The sequence below is a fragment of the Rattus norvegicus genome, chromosome 1 (genome assembly GCF_021556685.1).
Source record: "Rattus norvegicus strain SHRSP/BbbUtx chromosome 1, alternate assembly SHRSP_T2T, whole genome shotgun sequence".
NCBI classification, from domain to species: domain Eukaryota; kingdom Metazoa; phylum Chordata; class Mammalia; order Rodentia; family Muridae; genus Rattus; species Rattus norvegicus.
In genome coordinates, this window is record NC_141534.1 from 98,997,340 (window position 1) to 99,012,142 (window position 14,803).

Below are 14,803 nucleotides of genomic sequence, written 5' to 3' on the forward strand. Positions count from 1 at the left end.
GTGTGTGAGTGTGTGTGTTTGTGTGTGTGAGTGTATGTGTGTTGAGTGTGTGTGTTTGTGTGTGTGAGTGCATGTGTGTGTGAATGTGTGTGAGTGTATGTGTGTGAGTGTGAGTGTATATGTGTGAGTATGTGTATGAGTGTATGTGTGTGTGAATGTGTATGTGAGTGTGTGTGTGAGTGTGTGAATGTGTGTGTGGTGTGTGTGTGTGAGTGTGTGTGAGTGTGTGTGAGTGTATGTGTGTGAGTATGTGTGAATGTGTGTGTGAGTGTGTGTGTGAGAGTGTGTGTGAGTGTGAGTGTGTGAGTGTGTGTGTGAGTGTGTGAGTGTATGTGTGTTGAGTGTGTGTGTGTGTGTGTGTGTGTGTGTGTGTGTGTGTGTGTACAATAACCAGTGAAGTGCTGCTTAGGAATAGCCCGCATCTCTGGTGGGGTAGGGAGGAAAAATGAGAGACCCTGTGTATATAGCAACAAGGAAGGAGGTGACCATCTACAGTCACTTGGGCAGGGCACCCTATGACATTAGGCAGGTGTTTTCACTGAAGGTCCCATTGGAGGGGCTTCAGGGACCTACCTCGCTGGTAAGGAACGTGGCTCAGCTCTCAGTGATGGCCCCCACAGAGGTGCAGATCCTGCTTCCTTCTGCAGATGTCCCTTGGTTGGGTCACTTGTCCCAGCACCCCCACCACCACCACCATGCCTCTACTTGAGACCAGGAAGCCATTTTGATCCGTGATGAGAAGAGGAAGTCCTGTGGCCCCAAAACAGAAACAGGAACCTGGGAGGGGGATATGGATAGGGAACGGGAAGGGGGCACACACCCAGCAGATGCAGCCAGAGCACCCCGGGCCTCCCCTGGCCCCACACCAGCAGGCAGGAGTGAGCATCTCTGCCAAATCCTGATGCTGTGGTCCTCTGTGCATCTGGATGTGCAGTGTGAGAGCCAGGCTTACTAAGGCTCCATCCGAGGCTGGATGATTGGCTGTTGTGCTGGTTGTGTTCAATGACCCAGGCTGATCGGTCTCATGGAGAGTTTGGTGGAACTCTGCTGTCTGCCCACATGTCTACGCCTCTGACTGTCATGCTCCCTGCTCCTCAGTATTGCCTTGTGGGATCCCACACAGGGTTTTCCTGCTTTACCTCAGCCCACCACGTTAATGTTATCACCCAGCCCATCTCCTGAGAAATGCTAACTCCCCAGTCTTGGTTGTTCCTTTTGGGATCTTCCATCGACTAGTGAATGGCTCCTCTCAGCTGCCCTGTATGATGTGGCAGGTCCCTAGGGTAAGCCTTTACCCTTACTGGGCAGCTATACTCAGGATTGCTGTGGGCCGGTCACTGCAGGCCACAACTGGGAATCTGTCCCATGGGTACCACAGCCTCACGATATCCTAGGCCAGGCCCATCCTGGGTCAGTACCTTCTTTCCAGGCTGGGTTGCAGGGGAGGCAGCAGGACAGCTCTCATTCAGGGAAGCCATTTGCTGCTTCTCCTCCTTGGGTTTGGAGGTTCCTGCGGGAAGACTCTAGAGGCGGGTGGGCGGGGGCCAGAGCCTCGAGGACAGAGACATATGTCACCAATTTCAGTTCTGCCCCGGCTGGCCTGAGGCAGTTTGGGACTTCCCAGGGTGGAAGGACAGGCTGGGGGGCCAGGCCACCTGGTGGCAGGATACACTCTTGAGCCCCCCTCTATATCCTAACTTTCAATAGGGGAGGCATGGAAAGTTCTGGGCTGCCTCCATGGGGGTACCTGTTTGCCTCTTCTCTTCTTGAGCCCCTAGAACAACCTTCCAGGATTTCCTGTTAGTCAACCCAAGACTATGGCCATAAGATACTTTTTTGGCCCTCTGAGCTCCCAGAATGAAGCCTTTAAGAGTTTTGGATGCCCCAAGGGCCTCTGGGAAAGATTTTCAGTATGAGAGTGAGGTGGGCTGGATAGATGATCCAGGCAGACCACTCCCCCTCCCCAGATTGAAGGATAAGGAAGAAGCCATTGGACATCCACCCTAAAGGGCTCCACCCTCCCAATCCCTCAATTGTTCCCTAGAGGAAGAACATAGGGAATGGAGTGGGCAGGTGAGAAAAGCCCCCACCTCTCTTAGCCTAGGGCGGTCACCCCCAAAGTCAGCTGGGAAACGGCTTGGCCCGAGGTAGCACATTCGACCGGACCCTGTGCTCGGGAGATCAGTTGTGAAACTTGCTTCAAACCCCCAAACCACAAAAACGGCCGATTTTCCCAGCTCTGTTAACATTTCTCAGATCAGCCAAGGAGTCTTCATTATTTCCATCCGAGGGAAAAAAAAAAAAAAGGCCAGGCCAGTCACCTGCCCTGGGGGGGACAAGGAAATTCCAAAGGTGCAGAGCTGTGGGTGCTGTGGAAGCCCCTTCCACACTGGCAAGCGGATCCGGAGAAAGGGCCCAGAGAAGGGGCAAGGCCTGCTGGGCCTTCTGGAGGAAACTGGAGATCCGAACAGAAAGATCTTAAAGCTGGGAGCTCCCTCGAAGCAAACTCTCCAACTGGCTCCTGGCTTTTCTTGTGCCCTTGTGAGTGGTAGCTAAAGCCATCTCCAGAGGACGGAAGCTGCCTCTGGGTCTCCTGGGTAATGAAAGGCCTGGAATCTTCAAAGCTCCCTCCATATGGATCTGTTTCTACCGTCGCCAGTCACATCCCCAGAAGATGTGCCATTCAACAGGGCAGGCAAGGCTCACCTTAGAGACCTGACTCTACAGCTACCCACCTCTGTTTCCTTGTAGAAGATGCCCCATCCAGCCCCTGACCCCCAGATAAAGCTAATTCTGTCTCTCTTCTCTACACCTGCATTCTGCCTCAACCACCATATCCCCAAAGCCCTGCTCTCACCACGGCCATCCCTGCAGATCTGAGGCCCAGACACCTCCTTCTAGCTGCAGCCTCCTTCGGCAGGGATGGACAGATGCCCTGACCTGTATTAATTTCAGGGGTGATCTACAAACAAAACCTTAAGCCTGTGCAAGCCTGTCCACATCTCTCCGAGTACTAGACCTAGCTGTATCCTGTCACATCAGAGGGGATTAATAACCGTGCTCCGTGGGAACCACAGTGCTGAGAAACACTGCCTGTGACGGGCCCCAAACCCACTTGCTGTAAGTAGAACGCAGCAGCATCCATGCCAAAGCTTGAAGAATTCAGCCTAGGATTTATCCCTGGAAAGGTTAGGGCCATGGAGTCCAGGAGGCCCTTGAGGATGAGGGCGGCCTCCTGAGGGCAGGTTGAGGAACCCACCAGTTAATGAGATGCAATGGGCCTGGGAAACAGCAGGGGGAAATGTGTGTGTTGTGTGAGTTTCAGGTATGCCCGCCTACCCTGGGGGACTTCTGTTTGTGTGCCCACATCTGCCCATCTGCGTGCAAGTGTCCGTGGACGAACTGCGTGTGGCTTTTTCCAGGGCCTAGACGCATCTGTGTCTCAATGAGTTTATATTCCTGAGTGTTCGGATGTTGCACTGCCCAATGCAAGCAGGCCGCAAGCCAGACACCAGACAGACAGAAGAGGACTCTATATTGCCTCACCCGAAGTCACGGGGAGACAAGAAAGAACCATGCCCGTGACAGAACACCTATGCTTTGAGAGCAGAGCACAGGGGACCCAGGTGGCATGGCCTTTGGGACTCTGGATGTTCAGAGGAAGAGCCTGGATTGCTGAGTGACCCAGGTTATGTGGGGGATGCTCAGGTGGTTGGCTGTTAAAATCACAAGCAGAGGAAACTGCACGTGCAGAGTGAGACACCAAGGAGCAGAAGGGGGCCAGGTGTCAGGAGCTAAGGGAACCATGGGTAGAGAAGTGTGGGTGAAACCGGGGGGAGAGGTGGACCATAGGCATAGAGGCCAGAAGGAAGAGGGTGGGATGGCCCTGAGGACCATAGGAAGACCATGAGCTGAGAGTGGTCCAATCACACAAGGCTATTGGAGAGACAGATGCTCAGAGGAGCCAAACTGTATGAACCCTGGGAAACACCAGCACGGCCATACAGTGCATGGTGACAGTAGCTGGGGACTTGAGTTGTGCAGGCACGCACAGGCAGTGGAGCTTAGTGACAGGTGACATGCAGGCCGCCCCCCACCCTCATGTCTATGCCCACATGTATGCATGTGGTTGCCACGTGTTCATAGACAAGTATGGCTGTGCCCTCCATCCAGCTTGGCCCTCGGCCTTCTCTCCTCCCTCACCAAGCTTGGGTCCTGTCTCCCACAGCCTTGTCAGGGATGTGACAGTGACGGTAAGACAGACCCCGTGTCGCAACTGTGTTTCCTCTCGAATCCAGGTCCACTGAAGATTAGCGACAGAGCTCCGGGTGCACTGGGCGATAACACCCCCACCTCGCCCCCTCCCCCCTACTTCCTAATCTCTGATTCATTTCCAACTGATAACAGGATGAAGGCCAAGGTGACTAAGAAGTAAAATACCCAAGCAGGTCCCCACCAGGCTGAAGCCAGCGGCCTGCAGGGGCACCAGAGACCAGGAGGGCTGAACAGAGAGGGAGGGAGGGCCAGAAAGAGGATTTGAGGGAGGAGGGCGGGCTGCAGGGTATTTTGAAAGAAGAGACTAGAGAGAGGGATGAGGGCCCAGGAGGGAGGAGAGAAAGGAGAAAGAATGCAGGGGTGGAAGAAGGGAAGAGGAGAGAGATGAGCAAGGTGGGAGGGGCAAATGGATGGGGAGAGAAAGTCAGAGAGACAAAATGGAGGAGGGTGGGGAGGAAGGAGAGGAAGAACTAGGAGCGAAAAGAAAAGGGAGGCAGAGACCAAATACAGAGACTAGCTAGAAAAGGATAGTGGGAATCAGGGAGAGATGAGAATAGAGAAGGGAGGGAGAGAGAAAGACAAGAGACAGAGAGAGGAGGAGAAATGGGGTGGGGGTGGGGCAGAGACAAAGAAATAAGGGTGAGGTGTTGGGGTAGAGAAAGAGACATGACTGATGTGTGAGAGTAGAGAAGACTTAGGAAGGAGACAAAAAGAGGGAGGAGATGAGGCAGGGAGGTCCAGGGAAGTGTAGCCTGTATGAAATCCGCTAACAAAGAGGGAGGCAGAGGCACACACAGAGACCAAAATGGGTTGGGTCACGCTGCCTGGCTGGACTGACAGTCTGTGCAGCCTGGACAACAGCAGAGGAGTGGCCTTATTCAGCTCATCTCTGCGGGCAGAGGTACCAGCTGGGGCCACGGAGTCAGGGAAATGCTCCTGTAACTCTCCCCTGCAGACCTCTCACTGACTCAGAAGACAGACCCTCACAACCTGGTGAAGCTCAGGGTCGGGCTGGAGTTTGTTTGAGGTTGGAAGAGGCTGACCAAGGCTGTCTACCGGGCCCACCAGAAGTCGGGCTTGGCTAGGGGAAAGGGTTCATAATGGTCTGTTTGGAAATCTTAGCAAAGTCTGGCAGGGCTGAACCGTCCAGCCATGAGGTCTGTCCTGAAGCCAGTAGTCTAGGCTTCACTGTGCAGTGGAGGACCAGGCAGCGAGGAGAGATAGGAACTCCATCGCAGGCCCTGCTGAGAGGTTCTCAGTGATGTTTAGCATTTAGGGATGAGGAGAAGAGAGCCTCCTACCCCCACCTTAGCTTCAGGATGCAATACCAGCCCCTTCCTGCTGTAGAAGGGAATGCAAACAGATGCTGGTCTCTGGGGTACCAGGAGCTAAGAGGACACCCCTGGGCTCCTGATGAGATAAAAGGGGAAGGTCCCAAGGGAGCCAGGACAGTAGCTCCAGGCTCCCAAAAGGGAAAAATCCAAGGGGCTCTGAGGGATACATATCCTCAGTGTTTGAGTCTGGGCAAAAGGAGTGGGCCGTTTTTAGAAGAAATGGGAGGAGCAGACGCCCAAAAGGTACCAATTAAAGGATCATAAGTCCCAGGGCAACTTGAGCCCCAAGTGGGTGACTTGTGGCACTTTAGGCCATGAAGGACAGCAGCTGGCTGTGTCTGGCCATGAAGGACAGCAGCTGGCTGTGTCTGGCAAGGGGGACTTACGCCTTGGGCCAGGGACCAGAGAAAGTTCTCCTCTTTTCCTCCTGGTTCAGGGACACCACCCCTCTGATTTTGCCATGCCCACCTCCTGATTTGCCTTTCATGCCCGCCCCATGCCCTGACTACCGGCGACCACAGGAAGTGCTGCCCCAGCTCAGTACTTCCCGTTTCTGAAATCTGCCCCCAGCAGCCTGGTGGCCAGGGAAGGCAGACTTCCCGCTGCCTCCACCCTGGGCTCTTCCCACCGGTCACAAGTGGTTTGTTCCTGGGTAGAGGTGACCTTCTTGCCACAACCACACATCAGTTATTTATCAGAACAGGAAAGATGGCACCAGAGATATGTCCTCACCCCGCCCAGGACGGCCTGACCTGCTCCAACGACCACGCTCCCGTTCCCCACATCACACGGGCCCTGCTCACCACATCACATAGAGGGGCGTGGCTGGCACGTGCCAGCGGGGCTGCACTGTGGGGGTGGGCAGAGCAGGAGGTCTGGTGGGCCGGTATGGTGGGACGTGGGACCAATGGGCTTGGGTGAGGCTCTCTGTGTGGCTGGGAGCTGTTGAGGCATCTGGTAACCTTTGGGTCCCATGGAAACCACCTTTTGGGAAGACGCTCTCCTGACAGGGAATCCCTTGGGACTGGGACCTATACTCAGAATGGTTATGTGGCTCTGCCCCAGGGGACTCAGTGAGGAATGGGAGGACTGGCCATCTGTGTCCTCACCAGGAACACCCTCAACACAGGAGCTAAACAGCTCCGTTCTCAGGGACATCGTGTACGTTCTTGACCAGGACCCACTCAGTGCCAATAATACTTTTCCGCCACTAGCCATCAATCACGATAATCCCAGCTGTCTTTAGACATTGCCAAATGTCCCCCAGGAATGCAATATTGTCCCAGGTCAAGAGCCATTAACCCAGGAGTGCCAAAAGACCTTGCTTTTTTTTTTTTTAATATATTTTATTTTATTTTATTTTACAATGTTGTGTTTTAGAGTCCCGGATGAAAGAGACTAACTACCTAGCCAGAGTCTGGGGTTTCTTGTCTGAAGACTCTGGCACTAGGGACCCCGCTGGGGTTCTAGATGCAACTGTGGCATGGAGCCCGGAACCAGAAAGGGCTGTTGTGAAATGGGGGAGGTTTCATTTGAGGGAAGATTGGGGAGATGTGCTGTGGGGTAAAAATGGGGTCACACTGGGGCCACATGGCATGCAGGGTCTTAAGCCACAAGGAGCAGGAACTTGAGCCAGAACACAAGGACAGGGTGTGTCCCGGACTCCCTGCGGGGGGTGCTGGAACTGACTTCTCCCTAAAGCCGGACTAGAGGGCTGCAGTCCAAGGAGACCTGTAACGCTCGCCTGGGACTGTGTGCCGTCCTCTTCTCCAGCGGGAACTGCACCACAGGCAGGTACGTGGAGTTCAGGTTTACACAACCCATCAGCTCTACCCGGGCAGTTTCCCTCCTCGTCCTCTTCATCCTCTTCCTCTTCCTCCTCTTCCTCATCTTCCTCCTCTTCCTCCTCCTCTTCCTCCTCCTCTTCTTCCTCCTGGTCCTCTTCCTCCTCTTCCTCCTCCTCCTCCTCTTCATCTTCCTCCTCTTCCTCCTCCTCTTCTTCCTCCCCCTCGTCCTCCTCCTCCTCCTCCTCTTCGTCTTCCTCCTCTTCCTCCTCCTCTTCCTCCTCCTCCTCCTCCTCTTCATCTTCCTCCTCTTCCTCCTCCTCTTCTTCCTCCCCCTCGTCCTCTTCCTCCTCCTCCTCATCCTCTTCGTCTTCCTCCTCTTCCTCCTCCTCTTTTTCTTCCTCCTCCTCTTCCTCCTCTTTTCCTTCTCTTCTTTCTCTTATTCCTCCTCCTCTTTCTCTTTTCCTCCTTCTCTTCCTCCTCCCCTCCTTTTCCTCTTCCTTCTCCTCCTCTCCCTCCTCTCCCTCCTCTCCTTCCTCTCCCTCCTCACTTTTCCTTCTCCTCCTCCTCCTCTTCTTCTTCTCTTCCTCTTCTTCCTCCCCTCCTCTTCTTCTCATCCTCCTCCTTCTTCTTGCCTGTTGTTGTTTTAAGGTAGAGACATACCTGGCCCCACACTTGCTTTGTAGCTGAGCATGATCTTGAATTTCTAATCTTCCTGCCTCCACCTCCTGGTTCTGGAATTGTAGGCTTGTACCACCAAAGAGTTAGAGTTCCAGTAAGAGCTTGTCTCAAAAAAACAAACAGATAAATAAAACAGCAGGTAAATTCCAAAAGAAATCAATTTGTGTGGGTTAAATCTTTTTTTTTTCTTCTCAACAGCCTTTATTGCAGGACCACCTCATTGCTGATATGGGGACGTGTGGGTTAAATCTTAACTGTCAACTTGACTGGATTGAGAAACACTTGGAAGGTCTGTAAAATCCGAAGGTATTTCTAGCGAGGACTAAAGACGGCAGAAGACCTACCGCTGGCTGTGGCTGTCGTCACACAGCAGGATGGAGGTTTGGGTGGGATAAGGAGAGACCAAGGAAGCGTTGTCCCCTCAGGAGCATCTTCTTTCTGCTTCCCAGCTGCCCTTTGTGAGCGGTTCTGTTCCTCACCCCCTACCCCGGCCCCGCTGCCTACCCCCAGCCTTAGTGGGTAGAAATCTTGGAAACCAGGAGTTAAAATAAATTCTTTCCCCCTCAAGTAGTTTTCTGAGCATGGATTGATCACGATGACTAAAATCTATCTAGTGCACAGTCCTTCAAGAACACTCATGCCACCATACTAAAGAGAAGCTCACTGGGTTGGGTTATATAGAGAACGAGTAGTGGTTCAAAGTAGAGTTAGGAAACTGGAAAATACTTCAAGAGAAATTTCATGATATATAGCACAGAGCTGGGAACCTATGAGAGGGCAAGGTTTGTTTTGGAATAAGAAGGGCCAACGTCATATAACATGGACTCTGTGAGGTAGAAACTGGAGTTAAAAGAAAACATTCAGTACGTAATCATTGGGAACATCTTCACATTGAAGATTCACATTGAATCCTAAGAAGGGTCCGTGTGTGGTGCCACACACCTATAGTTCTAGCACTCAGGAGCCTGAGGCCACAGGATTGAGACTAGCCTATACAGTGAGATCCTGTCTCAGAAATAAAATGAAAAAAAAAAAGCCTTAAAAAAGTAAAACACTTCCTATAACAGCAAAGCTAAAGAACATTGAAGACAAAAATATTCTTTAAAACATATCGTGGAGAAATGAAGACCACAGAGGAGCAACGATCAGACTAAAAAGGTTTTTCTTCCTCCAATGGCTCTCAGAAGTTTAGAGGACGGCATGTCGGTGGAGAGCTCGGGAAAGCAATCTTACACCCAGTGAACCAAACTGTAGACAATCAGGATGGAGAATGTCGTACTTCAGGCCAGGCCTTGGTGAGAATGTGAGTCTTTGGAGTAAGTCAAGACTGGTGGGGTGTGCAGGGAGAGATCCAGGCTGCCCTGTTGGAGGATGGGTGCTTTCAACTTGAAAGTGATGAAAGCCAGCAGGGCAGTAGTGACACACACCATTAATCCCAGCACTTGGGAGACAGAGGCAGGCAGATCTCTGAATTCAAGGCCAGCCTAGTCTACACATTGAGTTCCAGGACAGGTGGGGCTACACAAAAAACCCTGGGGGGAAAAAAACCCACAAACCCTTCAACAACCCTGAAGAAATGCCCGAGGAGATAAAATGACAAGAAAATCCTGGCATGCCAGTAGGGTTAAAGGTCAGGCGTGGTCAGAGGATAACCCTCTGTCTCCTGAGGGCAGTTGTACCTCACTCTTTCTTTGCATTCTATTCAAATATTTCCTCTTTCATATGCTTTCTCTGTGCCTTTATTGGTTGCAATTGTCTCCCCTATGAAGTATTTCAGACTCTGTTATTCCATAGATCCACACTGCACTGGAGAGATGGCTCAGTGGTTAAGAGCACTGACTGCTCTTCAGAGGTTCTGAGTTCAATTCCCAGCAACTACATGGTGGCTCGAAACCATCTGGAATGGGATCCGATGCCCTTTTCTGGCGTGTCTATGTCTGAAGAATCTGTGTCAGTGTAGTCATAGAACTAAAAATCAATCTTAAAAAAATAAGTAATTCCAAAAAATTCTAAAAACAGAACAAACAAAAAGAAACTCATACTGCACTGAGGGCACCTGGGAGAGGGATCAGGGCCTAATAGTAACCATCCCCTGGTAGAAATGCCCTTAGGGCACCTGTGTTAGTGACTTTCTTGTTGCTGTGACCAAGCCACTTAACTGACTCCCAGTTTATGGGATTTCAGCCCCCTCGAGGCAAAGACAGTGTAGCAGTTATGGTGGCTGACTGTGGTGGCAGGGGCTTGTTCTTGCAGGATCCAAAGGCAGGGTTCAGTTCAGAGCCAGAGTCAGATATCACCTTCAAGGTTCACCTCCAATGACCTACATGCCTGCTGGGCCTCACCCCCAAGCAGTTACAGTCTCCCACACAGCCCCACTTGCTTTGGTCACTTGCGGACCAAGTGTTCAGACATGCAAGCTGTTTGAACCATATTAGCATTCCATGTCTGTTTCCACTTGCAGAAGGTGGTACTCATGTGTTGATCTCCCAGCCGTGGCTGTAGGCAGGGAAGATTAGTAATGGGTACTGGGCAAGATAACGGTGATAACAAGATCCAATCCAATGCAGTCCCACCTTGACTTAACTATGGCATCGCATCCTGGAGCTCACTCTGTAGACCAGGCTGGCCTCAAACCCACAGAGATCCGTTTGCCTCTGCCTCCTGAGTGTGAGGATTAAAGGCCTGGCCTGGTGAAAAGTATCTGTCTCCCAAACATGTGTCGGAAGCCTAATATCTGTGGATGGTATTTGAGGGCGAGACTTTGGAATGTTGTCGGGGTTACATGAGAACAAAGGGGTAAATTCCCCACGATAGGAAGAAAGACCAGAGCGGACAGTCTTGCTTTGTCCCAGCATGTGATATCCTCTGACATGTTATAGTGGACCAAGAAAGCCCCCTTCACATGCTGATCAGAGGCTGACCCTGCACTCTGCATTTCCAGGTCTCCAAAACTGGGAGCCAAACCACCATGTTTGCTTGGTAACTTGGGTGATAAGGTCGCCCTCGGCTCCCCAGGCTGGCCTCTTGCTTCGGCCCCTCACAGCTGGAATTACAGGAGTGTATTCCTGCACCCGGTTTTAAGCTTCGTAAAGCCCTTACATTCTAAATGACCCAATCATGGCAGTACAAAATAGACAGAGCGGAGAATTCCCTGAATTCATGTTCAGTGCCAGGCATCATAGCATGAGAACGCAGAACAGTGGAGAATATCAATTCTCTCTTTGTGGTCCTGGGGCTGCCCCAGGAGCTGTGGTTTGCTGCAGCTGCCCACTGCCCAGCAGCACAAATGCCACATCCCCGAGAAAAGATCCACATGGAAAATTTGAAGTTTGACTTCTTTTTTTTTTAATTATTTTTAATTTTAAATTTTATTTGTATGATGAGTACACTGTAGCTGTCTTCAGACACACCAGGAGAGGGCGCCAGATCCCATTACAGGTGGTTGTGAGCCCATCATATGGCAAAGGGAATTTGAACTCAGGACCTCTGGAAGAGCAGTCAGTGCTCTTAACTGCTGAGCCATCTCTCCAGCCCCGAAGTTTCATTTCTATTGAATGCATTTCCCTTTCTCAGCACCATAAAGAAAAACAACAACAGCAACAACAACAACAGGGCATCACATTGTAAATCTGGGACTGTGTGGTATATTTGCTGAGCACCTGAGGCTTTCCCGGGCCCTTCTAGCCCACTTTGCATAGAAACTCCCAGGAGTGGCTTCCAACCCTGCTGGTAAAGGGAAAAGCTGCACCCTCACACGGCTGTGATTGTCTTAGTCAGGGTCACTGTTGCTGTGACGAAACCATGACCAAAGCAGCTCGGGGAGGAAAGGGTTTATTTGGCTCACATTTCCACAGCACTGTTCATCACCAAAGGACGTCAAGACAGGAACGCGAAGAAGGAAGGGACCTGGAGGCAGGAACTGATGCAGAGGCCATGGAGGGGTGCTGCTTCCCTGTTTACTCAGCCTGCTTTCTTATAGACCCCAGGGCCACTAGCCCAGGAACGTCACCACCCACAATGGGCTGGGTCCATCCCATCCTTCTCTAATTTAGAAAGTGCCCTGCAGGCTTGCCTACAGCCTGATCTTATGGAGGCATTTTCTCAGTTGAGGTTCCCTCCCCTCTGATGGCTCTAGCTTGTGTCAAGTTGACAAGCCATTCCATGATGGAATCACCCCAGGGCATACACAGGATGCAGGCTCAAAGCCTGCTGTGTGGAGGGGAAAGAGATAGTACCTGGGTCTTTTTTTTTTTTATTATTATTATATATGAGTACACTGTAGCTGTCTTTAGACACACCAGAAGAGGGCATCAGATCCCATCCCAGATGGTTGTGAGCCACCATGTGGTTGCTAGGATTTGAACTCAGGACCTCTGGAAGAGCAGTCAGTGCTGTTAACCACTGGGCCATCTCTCCAGCCCCTCTGTGCAGGCCTTGATGTAGGACAGAGGGAAGATGTCCTGCTGGGGCAGGTTCCAGCAGAAGGTACATTCAGAGGGCATAGAAGTCCTCAAAGGCTCTAGATGTTGGCTTTTCCTGGATGAGCTGGGATGAGCTGGGAACACGGCAAGTCCTTGAGAAAAGAAACCACAGGGTGGAGGTTTGTGTCTCACATCTGTCTGCGTGAGAAAGCCAAGGGGCTGGCAGAAACAGAGAGAGAGAGAGGAGAGAGAGAGAGAGAGAGAGACAGAGACAGAGAGAGACAGAGAGAGACAGAGAGAGACAGAGAGAGACAGAGACAGAGACAGAGGCCTATTTCACAGGCGACTGTCCATAGACCAATGGGCAGCAGGGTTACCTCAGGAGAGTCCCCAGCAGGCAGCTTGAGTGTGGGTCTTTGGGTCAGCCTCAAGGAGTCTAGCTGTAGTGGCCTGTGGCATTTCCCGGAGCTTCAGTATAGGGTTCCTGACAGAAGGTGACTAAGGCCCTATTTAGGAGCAGCCACCCCCACACCCGGAAAGAATGGCAGGCGGACACTTGAATAGCATGGGGCCCACTTCCTAGTTTCATCTTGTCCTTGCTGGGAGTGTGACTCCTGCCCAAGTCGCTGGCTCACCAGCCTCTGACAGATCCAGAGTAGGGGATAGAGGTCAGAATTTGCAGCTGGCCAGGAGACAGGGTCTCAGCAGAGCCAATCTAGGCAGGTTGTCTTCTGCTAGACCAGGCATGGGAGCCTCCAATGAGAAGGTATCTGTTATGCTCCCCTCCCTGATGGATCTCTAGGTTATGACTCCAGAAATCAAGTGCCTTCTACCTTGGCCACCACTGATGTTTCTCAGTCAGGGAGGCTTAGCGAGCAGTGGGCAGTGCTCACAGTTGTCGCTCTCAGTGTGCAGTGCAGAATCGAGAGCGAAGGTCGGAGTCATTGCACCCACAAACTCGCCACTGCTACGGTTGCCTGTGTACGATCCAGTCAACATTCCAGCAGGCAGCACTAACAGAAAGGGAGAGCCAGGTGTGGTGAGTTTGAGGACAGCTTGGTCTGCACAGAGAGTTCCAGGACAGTCAGGTGCCATAGGGAGAGCCCATCTTACAAAGAATAGGGTAGGGACAGACAAAAGGGGGAGGGGAGCATGCTCAGTGCCTTGAAGGAGTGCAAGAGGAAGATGGTGTATCATGTCTACATAAGGAGTGGTGGTCACCACTGGGACGAAGTAATGCTCTGCCTTGCCCAGGAGGACCATGATGTTGTTCCTCAAGGTCCCTCAGCTGAAGCGCTCTCTCTCTCTCTCTCTCTCTCTCTCTCTCTCTCTCTCTCTCTCTCTCCTTCCCTCTCTCGCTCTTTCGCTCTCTCTTTCTCCTTTTTTTCTTTCTTTCTTGAGACAGAATCTCACTCTATAACCCAAGCTAGCTTCAAACTTGAAAGCCCCCTTCCTGCCTTGTCAGGGCTGGGACTCTGGGCATCCATCACCACCACACCTGGCTGCACCTCACCCTTTGCACCCCTGCTGCTGCAGAGCTGGCCCGCCCTGAGCAAGGCATGTGATGACGCTCGGAATCCCACTGCCCAGTACCTCTGACCTCTTGGGAGAGCCCCAGGGCCTCTGAAAAGTGCAGGAGCCCACATAAAAACCTCACGGGCTTTCCCTGCCCTACCCTTTCCACCCGATTCCTGAATGGTTCACATTTTAGTGGAGCCTGGGGCTCTTTGGCTTAGCAGGGTCTAGCTCCAGTGAATCAGAGGCTCCCAAGGGCCTGATCTCCAAGATGGGCCCCTGTCAGCTCACCGGTCAAGAATCCAAGATCTGGGGTGGGTCTTCCTGTGCCCTGAGGCAGAAGGTGTTTGTTTTTGCTCAAACCACAGGTGTCTCCTGTAAGATAGGCCATTTGTTATGGGCACAGGCATGGGGACCCCTACTCCCATCTGAAGTCCTATGGGCCAAGCCAAGACATTGCAGGCAGGGAGTCCTACCAGATACCCTAGGCCAACCAAGAAGGACTAAATGGGGTTCCATAGGCACTCAGACTCCAGGGTGTAGGAAGGGACGCATGGCTCTCATGAGGCCCTTGAGGCTGTCCCTTAGCCCAAGGCTTCTTCTTTCAACTCCCTCCCAAGAGCTGCACCCTGACCCCTGCCTGCCTCCTCAGGCCTTGCAAGATCTCCACTACCCCTTCCATTTCTCCCTCGGTCCTGGCCCTCTGAAGCTCCAGTGTGGCCAAGTGGAAGTTTGAGAAGGTCTGGGGATTAGGAGGGGCCATGTGGCTCTGGGGCTTCTGCAGGTCCGTTCT

General features: G+C 52.1%; 1 long non-coding RNA gene across 1 annotated transcript; it reads left to right on the forward strand.

Annotated features, from left to right (window-relative positions):
- Positions 1–7,325: 7,325 nt before the first annotated feature.
- Positions 7,326–8,641, forward strand: LOC102555707 (uncharacterized). The gene is made up of 2 exons (XR_015646327.1): positions 7,326–7,403; positions 8,273–8,641. It is a non-coding gene; the product is annotated as an uncharacterized LOC102555707 (long non-coding RNA).
- Positions 8,642–14,803: the final 6,162 nt, after the last annotated feature.